Source organism: Eurosta solidaginis, chromosome X, assembly GCF_040869045.1.
Source record: "Eurosta solidaginis isolate ZX-2024a chromosome X, ASM4086904v1, whole genome shotgun sequence".
Classification (NCBI taxonomy): Eukaryota; Metazoa; Arthropoda; class Insecta; order Diptera; family Tephritidae; genus Eurosta; species Eurosta solidaginis.
The window spans coordinates 200,633,010-200,660,456 of NC_090324.1; positions in this window are offsets into that span (position 1 = coordinate 200,633,010).

A 27,447-nucleotide genomic window follows, 5' to 3' on the forward strand; every position below is an offset into this window, starting at 1 on the left:
TGCAAAAATCATAACTTTTGAACCAATGAAGATATTTTAAAGGGCGCCAGAGTAACAGGGTACTTCACAATAATTCGTCAAAGTTGAAACATTGTAGAAAAATACAAACAAAAAAATTTTGTTAAAAACTGAAGGACAAACTTTGAAATTTTTTTTTGTGAGGATGTATTTGAACATGAAATCAGATAAACTTATGATTTTTTATGAAGGAGTGTAGCTCTATCCACATATGATTAAAAGTTTTGTCTTAGTAGCAAGGTTATCAATCTCCACCAAACTTGATGGACGCATTACTTTTAAGATGTTATCTAATATCTAATATATCTAATCTAATCTAATATATATTATAAATGGGAAAGTTTGGATGTTAAGATGTTTGGATGTTTAGATGTTTGGATGTTTGGATGTTTGGATGTTTGTCCAGACGTTTGTCTTTGTGACTCAATAACGCAAGAACGGCTGGACCGATTTGGATGAAATTTTGCACACATATAGCCAATAGTCTAGAAGGATCTACTAGCTATATATTTTTCAAAAGGGGCGTGGTCCCCGCCCCCTAGGAACAGTTATAATTTAATTATTATATTTTTTCGTCTTTGCGACTGAATCACGCCAGAATGGCTACACGGATTTTGATGAAATTTGGGACACAGACAGTAGTCTACTAGCGAAATTTTTTTCGAACATGGAAAGAGGGGTGGGGGTCCCACGACCCTTCGAGAAATTATTTTTCATAATTTTTACACATTATAACTTTACGTATACTGGCCTTCACCAATATCACAGACTCAAGGGGTCAAATAAGTCGAGGGCTTACAAAGTAAGCAGTGACACCCTCCGCCCGCCCCCTTTATCTCCCCCTCTGGTGTAAAATCCATAAATTGTTATAACTCAATCTAAATTTTCTCCTAAATCAATAGTTTTTGGTATCTGGTACATACAGAACGAGATCTAGACAATTTTGGAGGAACGATCAGTGGTCCTCTCCTCTACTCCCGCCATCCGCCCTCCATCAATTGTTTTTATTAGCACGCTTTTATTAGCTTTACCTGTATGTTTCTATCTAACTTTTTATTCGCTCCAATGCGCCTGCTGTCTTATTAACATGGTTTTATAATTAGCTTCACTTTATTTGTAATCCCGTAAGGGTCATATCGAGACCCTTCCGGGATCATTTCTGGATGGTTTTCGGGATCGGTCCGGGATTACGCCGGGGTAATTTCGGGACTTTTTCGGGACCATTTTGGGACCCTTCCGGGATCATTTCTGTATAGTTTACGGGATCCGTCCGGGATCCCGTCGGGGTTATTTTGGAACATTTTCGGGACTATTCCGGAATCATTTCGGGACTATTTCGCGATCATTTGGGGACCCTTCCGGCATCATTTCTGGATGGTTTTCGGGATCCGTGCGGGAACTCGTCGGGGTCATATGGGGACTTTTTCGGGATCATTTGAGGGCTCTTCCGGCATCATTTCTGGATGGTTTTCGGGATCCGTCCGGGATATCGTCGGGGTCATTTGGGGACTTTTTCGGGATCATTTGGGGGCTCTTCCGGCATCATTTCTGGATGGTTTTCGGGATCCGTCCGGGATGCCGTCAGGGTCATTTTGGGACTTTTAGGTGATCATTTGAGGACCTTTTCGGCATCACTTCTGGATGGTTTTCGGTATCCGCTCAGGATCCCGTCGGAATTATTGCGGGACTTTTTCGGGATCATTTGGTGTCCCTTCTGGCATCATATCTGGCTGGTTTTTGGGATTCGTCCGGCATCCCGTCGGGTTCATTTCGGGACTTTTTCTCGACTAATACGGGATCATTTGCGGGCCCTTTCGGCATCATTTCTAGATAGTTGTCGGGATCCGTTCGGAATCCGTCAGGGTCTTTTCGGAACTATTAGGGGATCATTTGAGGATCTTTCCGGCATCATTTCTGGATAGTTTTTGGAATCCTTTCGGGATCCCGTCAGGGTCATTTCGGGGCTTTTTCGGGATCATTTAAGGATGGCTATCAGGATTCGCCCGGGAACCCGTCAGGGTAATTTCTGGACTTTTCCGAGACTATTTCGGGATAATTTTGGGACCTTCCCAAGATCATTTCTGAATGGATTTCGGGATTTGTCCGGGATGCCCTCAGGGTCATTTTGGGACTATTAGGTGAGCATTTGAGGACCGTTCCGGCATCACTTCTGGATGGTTTTCGGTATCCGTTCAGATTCCCGTCGGAATTATTGCGGGACTTTTTCGGGATCATTGGGGTCCGTTCCAAAATCATTTCTGGATGGTTTTTGGGATTCGTCCGGCATCCCGTCGGGGTCATTTCGGGACTTTTTCTCGACTAATACGGGATCATTTGCGGGCCCTTTCGGTATCATTTCTGGATAGTTGTCGGGATCCCGTCAGGGTCTTTTCGGAACAATTGGGAGATCATTTGAGGACCTTTCCGGCATCATTTCTGGTTAGTTTTCGGGATCCTTTCCGGGTCCCATCAGGGTAATTTCGGGTCTTTTTCGGCAACATTTAAGATTGGTTTTCAGGATTCTTCTGGTATCCGTCAGGGTAATTTCTGGACTTTTCCCAGACTATTTCGGGATAATGTTGGTACCCTCCCAAAATCATTTCTGGATGGATTTCGGGATCTGTCCGGGATGCCGTCAGGGTCATTTTGGGACTTTTAGGTGATCATTTGAAGACCTTTTCGGCATCACTTCTGGATGGTTTTCGGTATCCGCTCAGGATCCCGTCGGAATTATTGCGGGACTTTTTCGGGATCATTTGGTGTCCCTTCTGGCATCATATCTGGCTGGTTTTTGGGATTCGTCCGGCATCCCGTCGGGTTCATTTCGGGACTTTTTCTCGACTAATACGGGATCATTTGCGGGCCCTTTCGGCATCATTTCTAGATAGTTGTCGGGATCCGTTCGGAATCCGTCAGGGTCTTTTCGGAACTATTAGGTGATCATTTGAGGACATTTCCGGCATCATTTCTGGATAGTTTTCGGGATCCTTTCGGGGTCCAGTCAGGGTCATTTCGGGACTTTTTCGGGATCATTTAGAGATGGCTTTCAGGATTCGTCCGGGAACCCGTCAGGGTAATTTCTGAACTTTTCCGAGACTATTTCGGGATAATTTTGGGACCTTCCCAAGATCATTTCTGGATGGATTTTGGGATCAGTCCGGGATGCCGTCAGGGTCATTTTGGTATTAGGTGATCATTTGAGGACCTTTCCGGCATCACTTCTGGATGGTTATCGGTATCCGATCAGGATCCCCTCGGAATCATTGCGGGACTTTTTCGGGATCATTTGGGGTCCCTCCCAAGATCATTTCTGGATGGATTTCGGGATCTGTCTGGGATCCCGTCAGGGTCATTTAGGGGTGCGTTCGAGATCCCGTCAGGGTCATTTCGGGAGTTCTTCGGGAATATATCGGGATCATTTCTGGATGGTTTATGGGATCCGTCCATGACCCCTTAAGGGTCATTCCGGGACTATTAGGTGATCATTTGAGGACCTTTCCGGCGTCACTTCTGGATGATTTTCGGTATCCGTTCGGGATCCCGTCGGAATCAATGCGGGACTTTTACGGAATCATTTGGGATTCCTTCCGGCATCATTTCTGGATGGTTTTCGGGATTTGTCCGGGATCCCGTCGGGGTTATTTCGGGACCTTTTCGGGGCTAATACGGGATCATTTGGGGATCCTCTAGGGGTCGTTTCGTGACTTTTTCTGTATTATTTCGGGATCATTTTGGGACCCTTTCGGCATAATTTCTTGATGGTTTGCCGGATCCATCAGGGTCATTTCGGGACCATTTTGGGATCATTTGGGGACCCTTCCGAGATCATTTCTGGATCCGTCCGGGATGCCGTAGGAGCCATTTCGGGATTTTTTGTTACCTTTCCGGGATAGTTTTTGCACCCTTCCGGGATCGTTTCTGGATCTGTGCGGGATCCCATCTGGGTCAATTCCGGACTATTTCGGGATCATTTTGGAATCCTTCCGGAATCATTTCTGTATGGTTTTCGCGATCCATCGTGGATCCCCTCGGAGCCATTTCGGTACTTTTTCTGGAGTTAGTCGGGATAATTTAGGGACCCTTCCTGGATATTTTCTGTATGGTTTCTGAGATCCGTCCGGGAGCCCGTCAGGGTAATTTCGGAACTTTTTCGGGACTATTTCGAGATCAATTTGGTACCCTTCAGGCATCATTTCTGTGTGGTTATCTGGATAAGTCTAGAATCGTGTCGTTGTCATTTCGGGTTTTTTTGGGACTACTTCGGGAACTTTTGGAAACACTTCCGGGGCGTTTCTGGATGGTTTTCGGGATCCGTCCGCGATAGCGTCGGGGTCATTTCGTGGCTTTTTCTGGATAATTTCGTTATCATTTTGGGATCCTATCAGGTTATCAGCTCATAAAGTTCTTTTTTTTACTCAATTACAAAAATAAAATGGATTAGACAGAAAAAAAATTTTAAACAGATAACTTTATAAGCAGGCTAACGTGAATAGCCCACATATTTCATTTTCTCCTTGCGGACGGGGCCGCGGGTAAAGGCTAGTATATATTATAAATGGCAAAGTTTGGATGTGAAGATGTTTGGATGTTTGGATGTTTGGATGTTTGTCCAGACGTTTGTCTTTGTGACTCAATAACGCAAGAACGGCTGGACCGATTTGGATGAAATTTTGCACACATATAGCCAATAGTCTAGAAGGATCTACTAACTATATATTTTTGAAAAGGGGCGTGGTCCCCGCCCCCTAGGAACAGTTATAATTTAATTATTATATTTTTTCGTCTTTGCGACTGAATCACGCCAGAATGGCTACACGGATTTTGATGAAATTTGGGACACAGACAGTAGTATACTAGCGAAATTTTTTTCGAACATGGAAAGCGGGGTTGGGTCCCACGACCCCTTCGAGAAATTATTTTTCAATAATTTTTACACATTATAACTTTACGTATACTGGCCTTCACCAATATCACAGACTCAAAGGGGTCAAATAAGTCGAGGGCTTACAAAGTAAGCAGGACACCCTCCGCCCGCCCCCCTTCCTTTATCGCCCCCTCTGGTGTAAAATCTATAAATTGTTATAACTCAATATAAATTTTCTCCTAAATCAATAGTTTTGGTATCTGGTACATACAGAAGGAGATCTAGACAATTTTGGAGGAACGATCAGTGGTCCTCTCCTCTACTCCCGCAAACCGCCCTCCATCAATTGTTTTTATTAGCACGCTTTTATTAGCTTTACCTGTATGTTTCTATGTAACTTTTTATTCGCTCCAATTCGCCTGCTGCCTTATTAACATGGTTTTATAATTAGCTTCACCTTATTTGTAATCCCGTAAGGGTCATATCGAGACCCTCCGGGATCATTTCTGGATGGTTTTCGGGATCGGTCCGGGATTACGCCGGGGTAATTTCGGGACTTTTTCGGGACTATTTCGGGATCATTTTGGGACCCTCCCGGGATCATTTTTGTATAGTTTTCGGGATCCGTCCGGGATCCCGTCGGGGTTATTTTGGGACATTTTCGGGACTATTCCGGAATCATTTCGGGACTATTTCGCGATCATTTGGGGACCCTTCCGGCATCATTTCTGGATGGTTTTCGGGATCCGTCCGGGATCCCGTCGGGGTACTTTCGGGATCATTTGCGTACCTTCAAGAGATAAATTCTTGATGGTTTCCGGGATCATTACGGGACTTTTTCGGGGTCAGTTTGGGTCCTTGCCGTAATCATTCCTGGATGGTTTTAGGGATCCGTCCGGGATCCCGTCGGGACCATTTCGGGGATATTTCGGGATCATTAGGGGTATCTTCCGGCATCATTTCTGCATGGTTTTCGAGATCCGTCCGCGATCCCGTCAGGGTCATTTCGGGACTATTTCGGGATAATTTGGGGTACCTGCCTGCATCATTTCTGGATGGTTTTCGGTATCCGTCCGGGATCCCGTCGGTGTCATTTCGGGACCATTTGGGGTCCATTCCGGCATCATTTCTGGATGGTTTTCGGGATCCGTCCGGGATCCTGTCGGGGTCATTTTGGGACTTTTGCGGTATCATTTGGGGTCTCTTCCGGCATCATTTCTGGATGGTTTTCGGGATCCGTCCGGGACCCTGTCGGGGTCATTTTGGAACTTTTGCGAGATCATTTGGGGTCTCTTCCGGCATCATTTCTGGATGGTTTACGGGATCCGTCCGGGATCCTGTCGGGGTCATTTTGGGACTTTTGCGGGATCATTTGGGGTCTCTTCCGGCATCATTTCTGGATGGTTTTCGGGATCCGTCCGGGACCCTGTCGGGGTCATTTTGGGACTTTTGCGGGATCATTTGGGGTCTCTTCCGGCATCATTTCTGGATGGTTTACGGGATCCGTCCGGGATCCTGTCGGGGCCATTTTGGGACTTTTACGGGATCATTTGGGGTCTCTTCCGGCATCATTTCTGGATGGTTTACGGAATCCGTCCGGGACCCTGTCGGGGTCATTTTGGGACTTTAGCGGGATCATTTGGGGTCTCCTCCGGCATCATTTCTGGATGGTTTTCGGGATCCGTCCGGGATCCCGTCGATGTAATTTCGGGACTATTTCGGCATCATTTGGGGTACCTTCCAGTATCAATTCTAGATGGTTTTCGTGATCCGTCCGGGATACCGTCGGAGTCATTTCGGAATTTTTTCTCGACTAATACAGGATCATTTGGGGACCCTATCGGCATCATTTCTGGATGGTTTTCGTGATCCGTCCGCGATCCCGTCAGCGTCATTTCGGGACTATTTCCGGATAATTTGGGGTACCTGCCGGCATCATTTCTGGATGGTTTTCGGTATCCGTCCGGGATCCCGTCGGTGTCATTTCGGGACCATTTGGGGTCCATTCCGGCATCATTTCTGGATGGTTTTCGGGATACGTCCGGGATCCTGTCGGGATCATTTTGGGACTTTTGCGGGATCATTTGGGGTCTCTTCCGGCATCATTTCTGGATGGTTTTCGGGATCCGTCCGGGATCCTGTCGGGGTCATTTTGGGACTTTTGCTGGATCATTTGGGGTCTCTTCCGGCATCATTTCTGGATGGTTTACAGGATCCGTCCGGGATCCTGTCGGGGTCATTTTGAGACTTTTGCGGGATCATTTGGGGTCTCTTCCGGCATCATTTCTGTATGGTTTTCGGGATCCGTCCGGGATCCTGTCGGGGTCATTTTGTGCCTTTTGCGGGATCATTTGGGTTCTCTTCCGGCATCATTTCTGGATGGTTTACGGGATCCGTCCGGGATCCTGTCGGGGTCATTTTGGGACTTTTGCGGGATCATTTGGGGTCTCTCCCGGCATCATTTCTGGATGGTTTTCGGGATCCGTCCGGGATCCTGTCGGGGTCATTTTGGGACTTTTGCGGGATCATTTGGGGTCTCTTCCGGCATCATTTCTGGTTGGTTTACGAGATCAGTCCGGGATCCTGTCGGGGTCATTTTGGGACTTTTGCGGGATCATTTGGGGTCTCTTCCGGCATCATGTCGGGATGGTTTACGGGACCCGTCCGGGACCCTGTCGGGGTCATTTTGGGTCTTTAGCGGGATCATTTGGGGTCTCCTCCGGCATCATTTCTGGATGGTTTTCGGGATCCGTCCGGGATCCTGACGGGGTCATTTTGGGACCTTTGCGGGATCATTTGGGGTCTCTTCCGGCATCATTTCTAGATGGTTTTCGAGATCCATCCGGGATCCCGTCGATGTCATTTCGGGACTATTTCGGCATCATTTGGGGTACCTTCCGGTATCAATTCTAGATGGTTTTCGGGATCCGTCCGGGATCCCGTCGGAGTCATTTCGTAACTTTTTCTCGACTAATACAGGATCATTTGTGGACCCTTTCTTCATCATTTCTGGATAGTTTTAGGGATCCGTTCGGGATCCCGACGGGGTCATATCGGGACCATTTGGGGGTACCTACCGGCATCATTTCTGGATGGTTTACGGGATCCGTCCGGGACCCTGTCGGGGTCATTTTGGGACTTTAGCGGGATCATTTGGAATCCGTCCGGGATTCCGTCGGCGTAATTTCGGCACTATTAGAGGGTTATTTGGGGACCTTTCCGGAATCATTTCTGGATAGTTTTAGGGATCCGTTCGGGATCCCGACGGGGTCATACCGGGACCATTTGGGGTACCTACCGGCATCATTTCTGGTTGGTTTTCGGGATCCGTCCGGGATCCCGTCGGGATCATTTCGGCACTGTTTCGGGATCATTTGGGTACCTACCTTCATCATTTCTGGATGATTTTCGGGATCTGTCCGGGATCCCGTCGGAGTTATTTCGGGGTAATTTTGGGACCCATCCAGGATAATTTCTTCATGATTTTCGGGATGGGTCTGAATTTTTCGTGACTTTCGGGACTATTTCGGGATCATTTGCGGCACCTTCAGAGATCAATTCTGGATGGTTTGTGGACTTTTCCGGGATCATTTGGGGATCCCTCCAGAGTCATTTCTGGATGGTTTTCGGTATCCCGTCAGGGTCATTTCGGGCCTTTTTCGTGACTACTATTTCGGAATCCGGGATAATTTCTGGGCGATTTTCGGGATTTGTCCGGGATCCCGTCAGAGTTTTTTCGGGACTTTTTCGGACTATATCGGGATCATTTGCGGACCGTTCAGGAATCAAATCTGGATGGTTTTCGGGATCCGTCCGGGATCCCGTCAGCGTCATTTCGGGACTTTTCGTGACTACTTCGGGATTATTTTGGGACCCTTCCGGCATCATTTCTGGATAGTTTTCGAGATTTGTCCAGGATCCCGTCGGCATCATTTTGTGACTATTTGGTGTCATTTAGGGACACTTCCGGGATCATTTTAGGTCTCTTCGAAACCGGTAATTCAGCACACATGGCCGTGGATTTACGGCAAATTATTCGTAATTAAAATTCGGTATGTTTTATCTTTAATATATCATAGCTTTTTCGTTCTATTTTTAAATGAATCCTGTAACGAACTATTACAACTATAATTAAAATTTTTGTAATATTTTAACCAACTAAATACCCGAAAAAGCAACACTGCTTTCATTTAAAAACTTCTTTTTGGTTTTAGCTAATTGCAGTTTCACTCCTTTGTTCTATGAGTAGTAATTCTTTCACCCCTGTCATATCAATTAATTTAACTTAGAAACAAAATGTATTTTTTTTAATTCGAAAAAAGTGTATTGTACTATTCATGTAAGCGTGCCCATCAGCTCAGTTCTTTTTTTTTACTGTATTAAAAAATAAAATACATTGACAGAAAAAATTTTTAAACAGACAACTTTATAAACAGGTTAACGTGAATAGCACATATATTTTATTTTCTCCTTGCGGGCGGGGCCGCGGGTAAAGGCTAGTATATTATAAATGGGAAAGTTTGGATGTTTAGATGTTTGGATGTTTGGATGTTTGTCCAGACGTTTGTCTTTGTGACTCAATCACGCAAGAACGGTTGAACCGATTTGAATGAAATTTTGCACACATATAGCCAATAGTCTAGAAGGATCTACCAGCTGTATATTTTTCAAAAGGGGCGTGGTCCGCGCCCCCATGGAACAGTTATAATTTAATTATTATATTTTTTCGTCTTTGCGACTGAATCACGCCAGAATGGCTGCACGGATTTTGATGAAATTTGGGACACAGACAGTAGTCTACTAGCGAAATTTTTTTCGAACATGAAAAGAAGGGTGGGTGTCCCACGACCCCTTCGAGCAATTACTTTTTAATAATTTTTACACATTATAATTTTACGTATACTGGCCTTCACAAATATCACAGACTCAAGGGGTCAAATAAGTCGAGGGCTTACAAAGTGAGCAGTGACACCCTCCGCCCCCCCTTTATCTACCCCTCTGGTGTAAAACCTATAAATTGTTATAACTCAATATAAATTTTCTCCTATATCAATAGTTTTTGGTATCTGGCACATACAGTTCGAGATCTAGACAATTTTGGAAAAAAAGAGCAGCGGTCCTTCTCCTCCCGCCATCCGCCCTCCTTCAATTGTTTTTATTAGCACGCTTTTATTAGCTTTACCTGTATGTTTCTTTGTAACTCTTCATTCGCTCCAACGCGCCTGCTGCCTTATTAAAATGGTTCTAAAATTTGATTCGCCTTATTTGTAATCCCGTTAGGGTCATATCGAGACCCTTCCGGGGTCATTTCGGGACTATTTCGGCATCATTTGGGGTACCTTCCGGCATCATTTCTAGATGGTTTTCGGGGTCATTTCGGAACTTTTTCTGGACTAATACAGGATCATTTGGGGACACTTTCGGCATCATTTCTGAATGGTTTACGGGATCCGTCCGGGATCCCGTCGGGGTCATTTCGAGATTTTTCGCGACTAATACCGGATCATTTGGGGACCCTTTCGCCATCATTTCTGGATGGTTTTCGGGATCCGTCCGGGATCTCGTCAGGGTCATTTCGGGACTATTTGGGGATCATTTGGGAACCTTTCGGGCAACATTTCTGGATAGTTTCCGAGATCCCTCGGGGATCCCTTCAGGGTCATTTCGGGATCATTTTGGGGTACCCACCAGCATCGTTTCTGGATGGTTTTCGAAATTCGTCTGGGATCCCGTCGGGGTCATTTCAGGACTTTTTCGGGATCCGTCCGTTATCCCGACGGGGTCATTTCGAGACTATTTCGGGATAATTTGGGGTACCTACCGGTATCATTTCTGGTTGGTTTTCGGGATCCGTCCGGGATCCCATCGGGATGATTTCGGGACTTTTTCCGGATCATTTTGGGTCCCTTCCGGCGTCATTTCTGCATGGTTTTCGGGATCCGTTCGGGATCCCGTCGGGATCATTTCAGGGCTTTTTCGGGATCATTTGGGGTACCTTCCGTCATCATTTCTAGATGGTTTTGGGTATCCGTCCGGGATCCCTTCGGGGTCATTTCGGGACTTTTTCGCGACTAATACGGGATCATTTGGGGCTCTTTCGGCATCATTTCTGGACGGTTTTCGGGATCCGTCCGGGATTCCGTCAGCGTCTTTTCGGGACTATTAGGGGATAATTTGCGGACCTTTCCGGCATCATTTATGGATAGTTTTAGGGATCCGTCCGGGATCCCGACGGGGTCATTTGGGGTACCTACCGTCATCATTTCTGGTTGATTTTCGAGATCCGTCTGGGATCCCGTCGGTGTCATTTCGGGACTATTTCGGGATCATTTGGGGTACCTACCGGCATCAGTTCTGGATGGTTCTCGGGATCCGTACGGGATCCCGTCAAGTTCATTTCCGTAATTTTTTGGGATCATTTAAGCAAGGTTCTTAGGAACCGTCCGAGATCCCGTCAGGGTATTTTCTGGACTTTTCCGAGACCCTTTCAGGATCATTTTCGGACCCTTCCAAGATCATTCCTGGATGGATTTCGGGATCCGTCCGCATCCGGTTAGGGTCATTTGAGATCCTTTCGAGATCCCGTCAGGGTCATTTCGGGACTTGTTCGGGACTATTTCGGGATAATTTTTGGATGGTTTTCGGGATCCGTCCAGGAGCCCGTCTGGGTCATTTTGGAACTTTTTCAGGGCTATTACGGGATCATTTGGAGACCCTTCCGGCATTACTTCTGGATGGATTTCGGGATCTGTACGGGAACCTTTCAGAGTAATTTCGTGACTATTTCGGGATCATTTCGAGACCCTTAGGGGGCATTTCATGACTTTTGCTGTATTATTTCGGGATCATTTGGGGACCCCTCCGGGTATCAATTGATGGTTTGCCTGATCCATCAGGGTAATTTTTGGACCATTTTGAGATTTGGGGACCGTTCCGAGGGTATTTCGGGATCCGTCCGGGATGCCGTAGGAGTCATTTCGAGATTTTTTTTTTACTTTTTGGGGATAGTTTTGGGACCCTTCCGGGATCATTTCTGGATACGTGCGGGATCCCATCGGGGTTATTTTCGGACTATTTCGCGACTAATGCGGCATCATTTGGGGACCCTTTCACCATCATTTCTGGATGGTTTTCGGGATCCGTCCGGGATCTCGTCAGGGTCATTTCGGGACTATTTGGGGATCATTTGGGAACCTTTCGGGCATCATTTCTGGATAGTTTCCGGGATCCCTTGGGGATCCCTTCAGGGTCATTTCGGGACTATTTCGGGATCATTTTGGGGTACCCACCGGCATCTTTTCTGGATGGTTTTCGGTATTCGTCCGGGATCCCGTCGGGATCATTTCAGGATTTTCTCGGGATTTGTCCGTGATCCCGACGGGGTCATTTCGGGACTATTTCGGGATCATTTGGTGTACCTACCGGCATCATTTCTGGTTGGTTTACGGATCCGTTAGGGATCCCATCGGGGTCATTTCGGGACTTTTTCTGGATCATTTGGGGTCCCTTCCGGCATCATTTCTGGAAGGTTTTCGGGATCCGTCCAGGATCCCGTCGGGGTTATTTCGGGACTTTTTCGGGATCATTTGGGGTACCTTCCGGCATCATTTCTAGATGGTTTTGGGTATCCGTCAGGGATCCCGTCGGGGTCATTTCGGGACTTCTTCGCGACTAATACGGGATCATTTGGGGACCCTTTCGCCATCATTTCTGAATGGTTTTCGGGATCCGTCTGGGATTCCGTCATCGTAGTTTCGGGACTATTTGGGGATCATTTGGGGTCCCCTACGGCATCATTTCTGGAAGGTTTTCGGGATCCGTTAGGGATCCCATCGGGGTCATTTCGGGACTTTTTCGGGATCATTTGGGGTCCCTTCCGGCATCATTTATGGAAGGTTTTCGGGATCCGTCCAGGATCACGTTGGGGTCATTTCAGGACTTTTCCCTATCTGCGCTTCGAGGGAGATCTTAAGGCCACAATAGAGGTGGACGGTTGGTGCAAAGGTGCGCAAATGGCGGACGAGGCGGTACATGTGTACACCGATGGTTCCAAAGTAGTGGAAGGAGTAGGGTCTGCGGTATACTGCGCTGATCCGGAAATAAGCAGATCCTACAGGCTGCCGGACTACTGTAGCGTTTTCCAAGAGGAAATATTAGCAGAAACAAAAGCAGTAGAAACCCTGGAAGAGAATAGCTTAAGCTGCAACCGTGTTATCTTTTATGTTGATAGTCAAGCAGCAATTAAGGCAATAATCTCGCATAGCACAGCATCTAAATGCGTGTTAGAGTGTAAGCAGTCTCTGGACAGAATCGGGACAGGGAGAAGTATACATCTATATTGGGTCCCAGGGCATATGGGAATAGTGGGAATGAAAAAAAGGACGAACTAGCTAAAAAGGGCGCATCCCTTGAAGCTTGCTCCGTAGATGTCCCAATTATATTGGGCGAAATTAAGCGAAGGCGAGAGGTGCACATGATCGACCAAGCGGGAAAGGCGTGGGTTCAAGCGCGGGACTGTAAAGTGTCGAATATTATGTGTAGGTCTTACAACCTTAGAATAACACAGTTGCTCCTATCACTAAAAAGAGGGGTCTCATGACGGGTATTCTGACTGGACACTGCCTTCTGGCGTCACATGCCTTTAAATTAGGCTTGGTCAGTGATAGCAGATGTAGGAAGTTAGAGGAGGAAACAATCGAGCACGTTCTGTGCTCGTGCCGTGCGCTTGCCAGGCTAAGACTCCAGCTATTAGGAGTGATACAGCTGTCAGATCTAGAAGCAGCAAGTGGCTTAAGTCCTAGGAAGCTTCTAGTATTTCCCAAGAGGACGGAGCTATTTTATAACATAGGTCCTGGTTTTTGATAGGGTTTTTCAGTTTGGTCGTTAAAACAAACTTCTGGTAACACTACGGACACAATCAGTCTATGTGAGGTCCTCATGGAACGGCCAGTTCAACCTATTTACCTACCAGCTATAAAATTACCAGCTATAACTACGTTTATAGCTTCTCATATGCGCGTGTATATGTGAGTGATATTTGCACAAATTATTGCCTACTTTTGTGAGCATATCAGAAAAGATATATGCAAGTGTTTGTGCGTAATGAGCCATGTTTTGAAAAAAATTAACGAAATCGGTTGAGGACCACGACCACTTATATATAAAATTTTTAAAAGGGTCGTGGACGAATAAAATAAGCTATATCTTTGCAAAAAAGAGCTTTAAATCAACGGTATTTTATTTCCCAAGTGTATTTATAACAATAAATAGGAAAAACTTCAAATTTTAGAAAATGGGCGTTGCACCGCCCCTTTTATGACTAAGCAACTTTCTATGTTTCGGGAGCCATAACTCGAAGAAAAATAAACGGATCGTAATAAAATTTGGTACACAAATTTCCCCTATAGCAGGAAATATTTCTAAAAAAAATGGACGAGATCGGTTAAAGTCCACGCCCACTTTTATATAAAAGATTTTCAAAAGGGGCGTAGCCAAAAATAATAAGCTATATATTAGCGAAAAAAAGCTTTGTATCTATAGAATTTTACTTTCTAAATTGTATAATAACATTAAATTGGAAAAAAACTAAAATCTTTGAAAATAGGTGTGTCACCGCCCCTTTTATGACTAAGCAATTTTCTGTGTTTCGGGTGCCATAGCTCGAAGAAAAATTAACGGATTGTAGTAAAATTTGGAACAAAAATTTTCCCTATAGCAGGAAATATTTCTAGAAAAAATGGAAGAGATCGGTTAAAGGCCACGCCCACTTTTATATAAAATATTTTTAAAAGGGTCGTAAACGAAAATAATAAGCTATAATTTAGCAAAAAATAGTTTTGAATCAATGATATATCACTTATCAAGTTTTATTGTAAGAGGAAATGGGGAGACATTTTTTTAAACGGGCGGTGCCAAGTGTTATGTAGAAAAGTAATTTATCTGAAATGTAATGTACAATTGAATCTCACGCTGAGTATATAATGTTCGGTTACACCTGGACTTCGACACCTTTACTTGTTTATTTTGATTTGTTTTATTTCGAAATGACTCAACCCTGGTAGATACTACGTAATGAAAGACTTCATCAACGAACTTGTACTTAACTCTATTCAAAACAAGTAAGGACGGGACTGTCTTCGGCTGTGCGGAAGACTTCATACCTTTCACGAATGGGGCTGAACGATAATCTTATCCCGTTCGTAATCTCCAAATAATCGGATGCATTAAATAAGAAATATATAGTGAACAGATGTACATACCTAAACGAATTTTAAGATAAATATAAAATAAACAAGTAAGGAAGGTTAAGTTCGGGTGTAACCGAACATTACATACTCAGTTGAGAGCTATGGTGACAACATAAGGGGAAATAACCATGTAGGAAAATGTACCGAGGGTAATCCTGGAATGTGTTTGTATGACATGTGTATCAAATGAAAGGTATTAAAGAGTATTTTATGAGGTAGTCTGCCATAGTTCAATAGGTGGACGCCATTTAGGGATATCGCCATAAAGGTGGATCAGGGTTGACACTAGAATTTGTTTGTACATTATGGGTATCAAATGAAAGGTGTTAATGGGTATTTTAAAAGGGAGTGATCTTTAGTTCCATAGGTGGACGCCATTTAGGGATATCGCCATAAAGGTGGATCAGGGTTGACTCTACAATTTGTTTGTACGGTATGGGTATCAAATGAAAGGGGTTAATGAAGATTTTAAAAGCGAGTGGGCCTTAGTTCTAAAGGTGGACCAGGGGTGACTCTAGAATGCGTTTGTACAAAATGGGTATCAAATTAGAGGTATTAATGAGGGTTATAAAAGGGAGTGGTGGTAGTTGTATAGGTGGTCGCCGTTTCGAGATATCGCCATAAAGATGGACCAGGGGTGACTCTAGACTTTGTTTGTACGATATGGGTATCAAATTAAAGGTATTAATGAGGCTTTTAAAAGGGTGTGGTGGTAGTTGTATATGTGAAGGCGTTTTCCAGATATCGACCAAAATGTGGACCAGGGTGACCCAGAACATCATTTGTTGGATACCGCTAATTTATTTATATATATAATACCACGAACAGTATTCCTGCCAAGATGTCAAAGGTTTTTTATTTCGCCCTGCAGAACTTTTTCACTTCATTCTACTTAATATGGTAGGTGTCACACCCATTTTACAAAGTTTTTTCTAAAGTTATAATTTGCGTCAATAAGCCAATCCAAATACCATGTTTCATCCCTTTTTTCGTATTTGGTATAAAATTATGGCATTTTTTTCGTTTTTGGTAATTTTCGATATCGAAAAAGTGGGCGTGGACATAGTCGGATTTCGGCCATTTTTTATACCAATACAAAGTGAGTACAGATAAGTACGTGAACTGAGTTTAGTAAAGATATATCGATTTTTGCTCAAGTTATCGTGTTAACGGCCGAGCGGAAGAACAGACCGTCGACTGTGTATAAAAACTGGGCGTGGCTTCAACCGATTTCGCCCTTTTTCACACAAATAAGTTATTGTCCTAGAATCTAAGCCCCTACCAAATTTCACAAGAATTGGTAAATTTTTGTTCGACTTATGGCATTAAAAGTATCCTAGACAAATTAAATGAAAAAGGGCGGAGCCACGCCCATTTCGAAATTTTCTTTTATTTTTGCATTTTGTTGCACCATATCATTACTGGAGTTGAATATTGACATAATTTACTTATATACTGTAAAGATATTAAATTTTTTGTAAAAATTTGACTTTGTTAAATCACGAGCTGATTTATATTTTAAATTCAATGATATTCATTTATTCAAACAATTGGCCTTAGTCTAACATATAAACTTTAATTTACTTATAAACTTTAAGTCGTGTATCAATTCATTAGAAATTAGATTTACAAAAGATAAAATCAAATTACTAATTCTTCAAAGCAATTACAAATGAAGCTTTTATTTAATGAAAAGGGATAAAATGGGAATTATATGTATGGATACCTATGTATGGTTGATTGTAGTTGTTGCTGATTAGGATCCCGTGTCGTTACGGGAGATGCTTCGTCTTGTGGATTGTTGATGAAAAAAGAGAGGCAAGTGGCAAAGCGCCCAGCGCTTATATAACCTTTTGGACATTGGAAGCCCGTTCCAATGAGTTGCCAAATAGTGACGAGTGCATGCAGGGATGCATTATGCACATATGTGTGACTGATGTGGGGAAAACTGCGGGAACGTGAGTCACCACAGTACTCGTAGTCTCTTCACATGAGCGTGAGTCATATATGAGTGGTTTAAGTGGAGAAACTCACTTAAACATCGCGCCTCTTTTGCACCGGTGCAAGGCTGTCCCTTAATCGCTCCAAATCTCTGATCACCCGGTTTAATTGGGTATGCACGTCTACCGTTGTTGGCCGTGCTCTGCGTGGTAGCTGGGTTGCGGCCGGTGTAAGAGCGTATGGTGTGGCTCGTGACAAACTTTGCATGTTTCCGGCGACGAGCACTGGCGTCCGTTGTCATGGTTGCGCGCCAAACAATTTGGGCAATACTTGTGTTGCCGTGCACATACGATGCGCTCATTAGTGGACATATCCCGAAATTTGGGACAATAACGCAAGGCGTGATATCGCTGACAAAGCTGACACATGTGAAGTCGTGGGTTTCGTGGCGCCCGAATCGGTGACGGAAGTTGTGGGGATCGTCTTTAAGTAAAGATGATATTAGTCACAATTCAATAAAGCGATAAGTTGGAATATGTGTGTTGTGTGAGATTGTGAAGTTAGTGTAGATAAAATTAGGGAGTTGAGGGAGTTGGCGCATCGGAATAAATTCGTAGGGGACATAGTTTTACGATTGGTCTAGTGAAACGACCATGCTGTGTTCGAACATCCGCAACTCTGACACGATTATCCGCTCCAAGGTAGACCTTCTCAATTTGGCCTAAGCGCCATTCTTGAGGGGGAAGTAAGTCATTTTTAACGACCACAAAGTCACCTACGGAGATATCTTTCTGAGGGTGTTTCCATTTATAACGCCGATGTAACTCCTTAAGATATTCGTCCTTCCAACTCTGGCTGAATTGTTGGTGAAGAATCTTTAGTTTTTCCGATAGATTCTGAAGTGAAAGATTATCTATTCGGGGTTCTGGGGGAGCCAGCAATGGCGCACCGCGCAGAAAATGTCCTGGTGTCAAGGCTAGTAATTCGTCGGGATTGTCCGACATAGGCGATAGTGGACGGGAATTGAGCACCGCTTCGATACGCGCGAGCAATGTAGCTAATTCTTCAAAGGTGAAGTGATGGCTTCCAGCGACACGTTTAAAATGCAGTTTGAAGCTTTTGACAGCTGCCTCCCACAGGCCACCTATGTGAGGAGCATTCGGTGGTAAGAACTGCCATTCGAACCCATGTATGCCATGTCTTGCTTGAATATCGACGGACGTGGATTTGAGGAACCGGTCGAAATCCCTTTGAAAGGCTCGGTTTGCGCCGACAAAGTTTTTCCCGTTGTCAGAATATACGCATTTTGGTAGCCCACGCCTTCCAATGAATCGCAGAAACGCTGCTTCGAAAGCTTTGCTGGAAAGGTCAGAACAAGGCTCTAAATGAATTGCTTTTGTTGAAAAACATACAAAAACGCAGACATAACCCTTTATTATGGACGATTTTCGGAGAGCTGACGACCTGAGATCCAAGGGACCTGCGAAGTCCAACCCGGTAAATGTGAATGGTAAGGAGAAGTTGGAGCGTTCTGGTGGTAACGCAGCCATGATTTGGGATTGAGTATTCTTCTTAAAAATGGTGCACGTTTTGCAACTGCGAATACATAGTTTTATTTTCGACTTCAGTCGAGGAATGAAATATTCTCGCCTGACCGTCCGGATCATGAGTTGATGCTCAGCATGCATTAATACATTGTGTACAAATTGGAGAAAAAGATGGTAAACCGTGAAGATTCAGGGATGATTATAGGGTGCTTTTCATTGTGTGGGAGATTGGAGTTGGCTAATCGACCATTTACTCGAAGAAGGTCGTTTTCATCTAGAGAAGGATTCAAAGGCAAAAGTTTACTTTTGTTGGAAATTGGTAGTTGGTTCGAAAGTTTGGCATATTCATTATGGTAATATCTTTCCTGAGTGAGCCTAATCAGGCGTGCTTTGACCCAGTGAATTTCTGCTTGGGAGATAACTAGGGATTCATAATTTATTGATGGAGTGGACTGTATGGGCTTGGTTCGATGTATAAAATGAAACATGTAAGTTATCACCCGGAGAGCTCTCGGCCATGATGAGAAGCGATCAAGTATATCAGGTTCACTATCCAAAGTAAGTAGAGCTTGGACTTTTCGTTCTTCTGGAGGGACTATCTTTTATCTGGACGAAATGGGCCATTGATCGGAAGGTTTTAGCAGCCAGTCAGGGCCTTTCCACCAAAGTTGTAGTTGGATTAAATCTTGAGGCCTACACCCTCGAGTACCGAGATCAGCTGGGTTGTGGTTTGTGAATACGTGGCGCCAATTGATGTTTCCAACATTTTGTATGATCTGGGATGTGCGATTTGCCACGTAGACTTTCCATGTGCATGGCGGTTTTTCAAGCCATGACAACACGATCGATGAAATCTGACCATAAAAAGAGTTCGATATTTCTTAAGGGAAGTTGATTGATGACATTTTTGATGCATTTGGACAGTAATACTGCTCCACACAGCTCCAGGCGCGGAAGGCTCACTGTTTGTAATGGCGCAACCTTAGTTTTAGAGAAAAGTAAATGAGACGAGACTTTGCTGTTTGACTGTGAACGAAGGTAAACGGCCGCACAATACGCTTTCTCTGATGCATCACAAAATCCGTGTACTTGTATTTTATTATTAGGGGAAAATTCAGTCCATATCGGTATTCGAATTTGCTCTATCATTGGGAAGTCTGCTAAAAACTGTAGCCATTTTTGGAGAGATAATGGTTTGACACATTCGTCCCAATCCGTGCCTTCCAGCCATATTTGTTGCAACAATATTTTCGCCTGAATAAGAATTGGCGCTAGCCACCCTGCTGGGTCAAAAAGTTTCGACACCGACGATAAAATCTGCCTCTTGGTTGCACTAGTAGGGGCTGGGTTGGCTCAATGGTATATGAAAAGCCATCGCTTAAAGCATTCCATCGGATGCCAAGAGTTTTAGTAGAACTGGAACAATCGAATTTCAGAAAATCTGAATCGAGCAAGTCTTCTGCTGAGATGTGACTAAGGAGATCGGATGATTAGCAGTGATCTTTTTAAGAGAAAAACCTGCAGACATTAAACAACTAATTGTTTGGGATTGGGCCTGGATACAAGATGGGATGTCATGTCCACCGGACAGTATGTCATCCACGTAGGTTTCCTCTGTTAAAATTCGCTTTGCTAAGGGATAAGTGACTCTCGAATCATTCGCCAACTGATGTAAGGTGCGTATGGCTAAGTACGGCGCGCAGTTTACTCCAAACGTGACAGTCTTGAGGGCAAAATCGGTAAGCTTTGTTTCGTTGCTCATGCGGAAAAGAATTCTTTGAAATTGTTGATCCTCCTCGTGTAATAGTATTTGGCGGTACATCTTCTGGATATCTCCGTTGAATACGAATTTGTAAAGACGCCAATTTAAAATTACTAACATTAGATCAGACTGCAGAGTGGGACAATGTGGAGAATATCATTCAGAGATTTTCCAGATGAGGTTGATTTGGAAGCATTGCAAACTACTCGAACCTTAGTAGATTTACTATCTGGCTTAACTACTGAATGGTGGGGAAGGTAATACGAGAAATAATTACCGTTTTCCTGAATTTCCTTGGGATCGATGGGTTTCATGTGATTCAGCCTGAGATATTCTTCTAAGACACCACGTACGTACCACGTACCGGCCATCAGGGTGTCTGTAGGTGGTTTCCTTGTAAAACAATTCGCAGATTACATCGTCATCTGATGGTTGATGTGATTCTTGCACTTCTTCTATCTCCCAGAAGCGTTTCAGTTGCATGTTGAGATTTTCATCGGAAATCCCGGTAGCGTAAGTGGAAGATAGAGGTCCACTAAGGTACCAACCAAATATGGTATTTTTCGCGAGTAAGCTGCCAAGAACCTGATGTTTGATGCCTTGGAGCAGAATTTCAGGAATGATGTCACTGCCTATAACAAGATCTATTTGACCGGGAGTGTAAAAATAGGGATCAGCGAGATCTAAATCTTTAATTTGGGAAACGTCTGGTTTAGGGATTTGGAAAGATGAGAGAAAACTCGTTAGCTTTTTCAAAACGATGGCATTGGTGTTGATGCGTGTGTTGTAGCGCTGGGAAACTAGCGTAAGTTGACAAACTCGGGTTGCATTTTCGACAATTTTTCCACCCATTCCTGTGACTGAAAAATTGTCTTTAGATGTAGGGAGTTGTAAACGAGTCTGAGCCTTTTGGGATATAAAGGTTTTTTGCGAACCTTGGTCAATTAAGGCTCTTAAGGTATAAAGCGAATCCAGGTGTTCAATTTGAACTTGGGCGGTGGGAAGAAGCGTTTTCTCATTATTGGTGGAGAAATTCGCTTGGACCTTTGATTCCTGCCAATTTCCCTTGGTTGGGTCAAATATCGGATGCCTGGACTTCTGGTTTGACTCAGTGTGAAGTAAGGCTGGATTTTGAGAGGATGTAGTAGAGGAAGTTCTACCGTTTGATTTTGGGTTAGGCTTATTAGTGACTTGGGGGTGCAGCATTGTATGGTGATTTTTCTTACAATGTGCACATCGGAATGTATTGGAACATTTAGAAAGTGCATGATTGTAGGCGAAACAGTTACTACAATACTGGTTTCGCTCTACGAACTGCGTGCGTTCGGCGACAGTTAGCTTACGAAATTCAGGACACGATTTCAGTGGATGATGATTAGTGCATAACTTGCATTTCGGAGTTAAATTTCCATGCGAATGATATGTTTGGATTTTGGGAGGAGATTTAGTGGTAACTGAGTTCCTAAATTTGGTACTTTTGTACCCATGTAGGCGTTCAACTACCTCATATCTACTAGTTAAGAATTGGTTCATTTGGGACCAGTTGGGGAGCTCTTTTCGGGATTCTAAGGATTGCTCCCATAAAGAAAGGGTTTCTTCGGGAAGCTTGGTGGAACACACATAAATCAGAATAGGATCCCAATCGGACACAGACACCCCTTGGGATTTGAGAATAATTAAACAGTCGTTAATGGTATTTTGTACTTTTTGGATTCCCTCGCTATTTTCCAACGTGACTGGAGTAATATTAAAAAGCGTCTTAAGTTGCATATCAATGAGAATCCGTTTATTCTCGAATCGTGTTCTTAGTGCTTCCCAGACCAACTGAAAATTCCCATCAACCAATGGATACTGCTTCACGATTGCTCCTGCTTTTCCTTTGGTTTTTTTTCGTAGGTGGTACAATTTCTGGGCAAGGGTTAATTTGGGAGGATTGATATACACCGCCGTGAACATGTCACGGAATGACGGCCAATCTTCGTAGCTACCGTAAAATATTTCGGTATCGCAAGGGGGTACTTTGATACAAGGGACTGAATTGGGGTTGACATATGTGGAGAGATATTGACGGAATTGGTTGTTTGTTTCGCCCGTTGCGCCTTGGAGAAGCTTAAGCTGATCCAAAATTTGGGACTTACAGATATAAAAACTATCAGTACAAAGTTCAAATTTCTTAGCTGCTTCCTCTTTGAAGTCCGTTGAAATACATTGGATATCTCCAAGACCTACAGTGCGATACGAGGCCTGCAAGGTTTCCCAGCGTGTGGTGAGGTCTTGGAGTTTCACTTCTAACAAAGTGTCGGTATTAACCCCGGGATCTTCCTTTTCAAAATGTGAACAAAAACTGATCAAATTGTTAGAGTCGAAAATGAAAGCGGACATTGCTGCTGCGCCCGTTGCCATGGTTTAATTTTAAACGTAATATGAGATTTCGAGCTTGATTTTAAGGAAAATTTAAAATGGAGAGAAAGTGTATGTGGAGGTGATATTTGGGGATTTGTATGTATACAGTGGAATTTTTTAGCGAATTTACAATTTTATAAACGTGTCTGTGTTCAACCGTTTCTTTTTTATTGCACGCTACTGTAGTTAGATATTTTCCGCTATCGACTCAATTTGGTTTAATTCCCCAAATGTTTTAACTTTTACGTCTACGTATATATCTTCTATGGTCACTTCTTCCAAGCTACGTTATGTTGTCGCTAATCGCAGCTTAAAATGTGCATGTGTACAAAAAATGTATGCTTGACGCCGGCAGCGAGTCGGTAAATAACCCAAGTAACACCAAAATTCACAAGTATTCCAATTACAATTAAGTTTTGCGAAATCAATTAACAAATAGAATAACTGCTACGTTCCAAACCTCTTGGATTATTAATGTGTAGTTTTATGGTATTTGAAAAAGGTAGAAGGGACTAAGAATAGTTATATATTTTCTTACGGGACTTGCAAATTGATAGGATTTTAAAAGAACGCAATAATGGCTGTGCTATCACAATTTGGAGTGATTTTAAGGATTAAATTCTTGAAAGTGGGACTTTGATTGAAAATTATTATTTGAAACTCTCAAGTCGATATGATGCGCAACTGTTTGCTGGTATATGATGTCTTTTTGTATGCACGAATGCTCGAACGAAAAATTTACAACAACAAAGACTCGACCGTATATTTTATGCCCATGTATGTTTATTAAAAATTAAGAATTTTAACGCCAAATGCAAGAGAATTTGCTTTAAAAATTATGTATGCATGTTTGTGGGAGTTTACATGGGAAGAATTTATTTATTATGAGAATGAGGGTATTTAGCACGAGTTGCAAATCTAACGTCAAATGCATGTATCTACATAAATGTGTGCATATATATATCACTCGCCTTGGGAATTTTCGGTACTTATTGACGAGTACTTTTACTTGGCGATGTACATATATATATACATATGAACCGTTTGCCGGTAACAGTAAATGTGCCGTTTGAAATGGAAAATTTTCAGAGACTCACCTGGACATAATTCCTTGTACTTTACCAATGTGCTTGCTGGGATAGCTTCTAGGGACTATTATGGTGACGTTCTGTGATTTGGTGCTACCTCGTGGAGTCAGCAATATGGCTTTACTGGTTTGCTGGAGACAAATTCGGTTCCTGATGACGCCAAAAATATTAAACAAATCCAACGGTGGGCAGCGGCTAGGATCAATTATTTTATTTCACGTTTTATTAACACACTTTTAGTTTCAATCCGCTTCACTTACTTCTCGAAATTAATGTTCTATTTGAATTTTTTTTAATTTAATTTTGCTCATTGCGCCGATGATGCTGCCAATTATGCCGATTGAAAAAAAAAGTGTGTTTGTGTGTTCAGCGAGTGATCGCTGTCAAAGCTAAGGCCAATGTTGTTTCTTTGCGTAAGGAATTAGAGGGAAATTTTTGCGTTGCCAAGTTGCTGATTCAAATTTGGCTCGCAAGGACCAATGTTAAATCACGAGCTGATTTATATTTTAAATTCAATGATATTCATTTATTCAAACAATTGGCCTTAGTCTAACATATAAACTTTAATTTACTTATAAACTTTAAGTCGTGTATCAATTCATTAGAAATTAGATTTACAAAAGATAAAATCAAATTACTAATTCTTCAAGGCAATTACAAATGAAGCTTTTATTTAATGAAAAGGGATAAAATGGGAATTATATGTATGGATACTTATGTATGGTTGATTGTAGTTGTTGCTGATTAGGATCCCGTGTCGTTACGGGAGATGCTCCGTCTTGTGGATTGTTGATGAAAAAAGAGAGGCAAGTGGAAAAGCGCCCAGCGCTTATATAACCTTTTGGACATTGGAAGCCCGTTCCAATGAGTTGTCAAATAGTGACGAGTGCATGCAGGGATGCATTATGCACATACGTGTGACTGATGTGGGGAAAACTGCGGGAACGTGAGTCACCACAGTACTCGTAGACTCTTCACATGAGCGTGAGTCATAGAAGAGTGGTTTAAGTGGAGAAACTCACTTAAACAGACTTTAAACAAATTTTTTTTTTAAAGTGGGCGTGGTCGTTCTCCGATTTCGCTAATTTTAATTAAGCATACATATAGTAATAGGAGTAACGTTCGTGCTAAATTTCATCATGATACCTTCAACGACTGCCAAATTACAGCTTGCAAAATTTTTTTCGATCCTGATGGTTTTGATATACGAGCCGTTTATTTTGAAAGTGGCATAAGTCATTTCCAACTCATGGTCTCAAATGCATTGTTATTTTTGAACGAATGCATATATAGATGGTTCTACAATTGTAAAATATTAATAAGAATTGCATCTTTTGGATATTGGACTCTAACAAACTGGAGGCGAGGAGAGATACAAACAAATTTTAACTGAACCTAAACGACATGAAATAAATTATGCCGCTTTCAAAATAAACGGCTCATATGGAAGTCTATATCTATCTTGATTCCTTTATACCTGTACAACCAACCGTTATCCAATCAAAATTAATATACTCTGTGAGCTCTGCTCAACTGAGTATAAAAATAGGTAGGTACTTTGTGTGAGGATGCAAAGCTTTTCGTTTTTTGTGGTATGCATGTAAAAACTATAACTACGAATCACGTATTTCAACAATATATGACGTAAACGTAAGTATTTGATGAAATTTGTTGAAATTTGAAGCTTCTAGCCGTAAAAAAGGGCAGCTTTGTATGTATAGAATTTTACTTTTTAAACTGAATTATAACATTAAATTGGAAAAAACTTAATTTTTTGAAAATGGGTGTGGTACCGCCCCTTTTATGACTAAGCAATTTTCTATGTTTCGGGAGCCATAGCTCGAAAAAAATTAACGGATTGTAATAAAATTTGGTACACAAATTTTCCCTATAGCAGGAAATATTTCAAGAAAAAATGGGAGAGATCGGTTAAAGGCCACGCCCACTTTTTTATAAAAGATTTTTAAAAGGGTCGTAGACGAAAATAATAAGTTATAACTTAGCAAAAAATAGTTTTGAATCCATGATATTTCACTTATCAAGTTTTATTGTAAGAGGAAATGGGGAGAAATTTTTTTTAAACGGGCGGTGCCACGTGTTATGTAGAAAAGTAATTTATCTGAAATGTAATGTACAATTGAATGTCACGCTGAGTATATAATGTTCGGTTACACCCGGACTTAGACACCTTTACTTGTTTATTTTGATTTGTTTCATTTCGAAATGACTCAACCCTGGTAAATACTACGTAATGAAAGACTTCATCAACGAACTTGTACTTAACTATATTCAAAACAAGTAAGGACGGGACTGTCTTCGGCTGTGCGGAAGACTTCATACCTTTCATGAATGGGGCTGAACAATAATTTTATCCCGATCGTAATCTCCGAATAATCGGATGTATAAAATAAGAAATATCTAGTGAACAGATCTACATACCTAAACGATTTTTAAGATAAATATAAAATAAAAAATAGGTAGGTACTTTGTGTGAGGAAGCAAAGTTTCAGGTTTTTTGTGGTCTGCGTGTAAAAACTATGACTACGAATCACATATTTCAACAATATATGACGTAAACGGAACTATTTGATGACATGTTATGAATGTTGAAGCTTCTAGCCGTAAAAAAGGGGAAAAAAAATACAGTTTATATGGGTTATATAATATATGTACCACCGATCTCTATGATTTTTTCAGACAACAATGTATGCTACATACGTAAGCATTTGGTGAAATTTGAAGCTTCTAGCTGTTAAAGCGGGGCAGAAATTGCGCAAAGTTTCTTATCTGAACAATCGGTTGTATGAGATATATACTATATATACCACCGATCTCAATGATTTTTTCAGACAACAATATATACTATACACGTAAGCATTTGGTGAAATTTGAAGCTTCTAGCTGTTAAAATGGGGAAGAAATTGCGCAAAGTTTCTTATCTGAACAATCGGTTGTATGAGATCATATATACCACCGGTCTCTATGATTTTTTCAGACAACAATATATGCTGTACACGTAAACATTTGGTGAAATTTGAACATATCTAAACGATTTTTAAGATAAATTTAAAATAAAAAATAGGTATGTACTTTGTGTGAGGATGCAAAGCTTCACGTTTTTTGTGTTCTGCATGTAAAAACTATGACTACGAATCACGTATTTCAAAAATATATGAAGTAAACGTAACTATTTGATGAAATTTGATGAATTTTGAAGCTTCTATCCGTAAAAAAGGGGCAAAAATGACAGTTTATATGAAGTATATAATATATATACCACCCATCTCTTTGATTTTTTCAGACAACAATATATGCTATATACGTAAACATTGGGTGAAATTTGAAGCTTCTAGCTGTTAAAACGGGGCAGAAATTGCGCAAAGTTTCTTATCTGAACAATCGTTTGTATGAGATATGTACTATGTATACCAACGATCTCAATGATTTTTTCAGACATCAATATATGCTATACACGTAAGCATTTAGTGAAATTTGAAGCTTCTAGCTATTAAAATGGGGCCGAAATCGCAAAAAAAAATATATATACTATATATATATGCTATATATACCATGATAT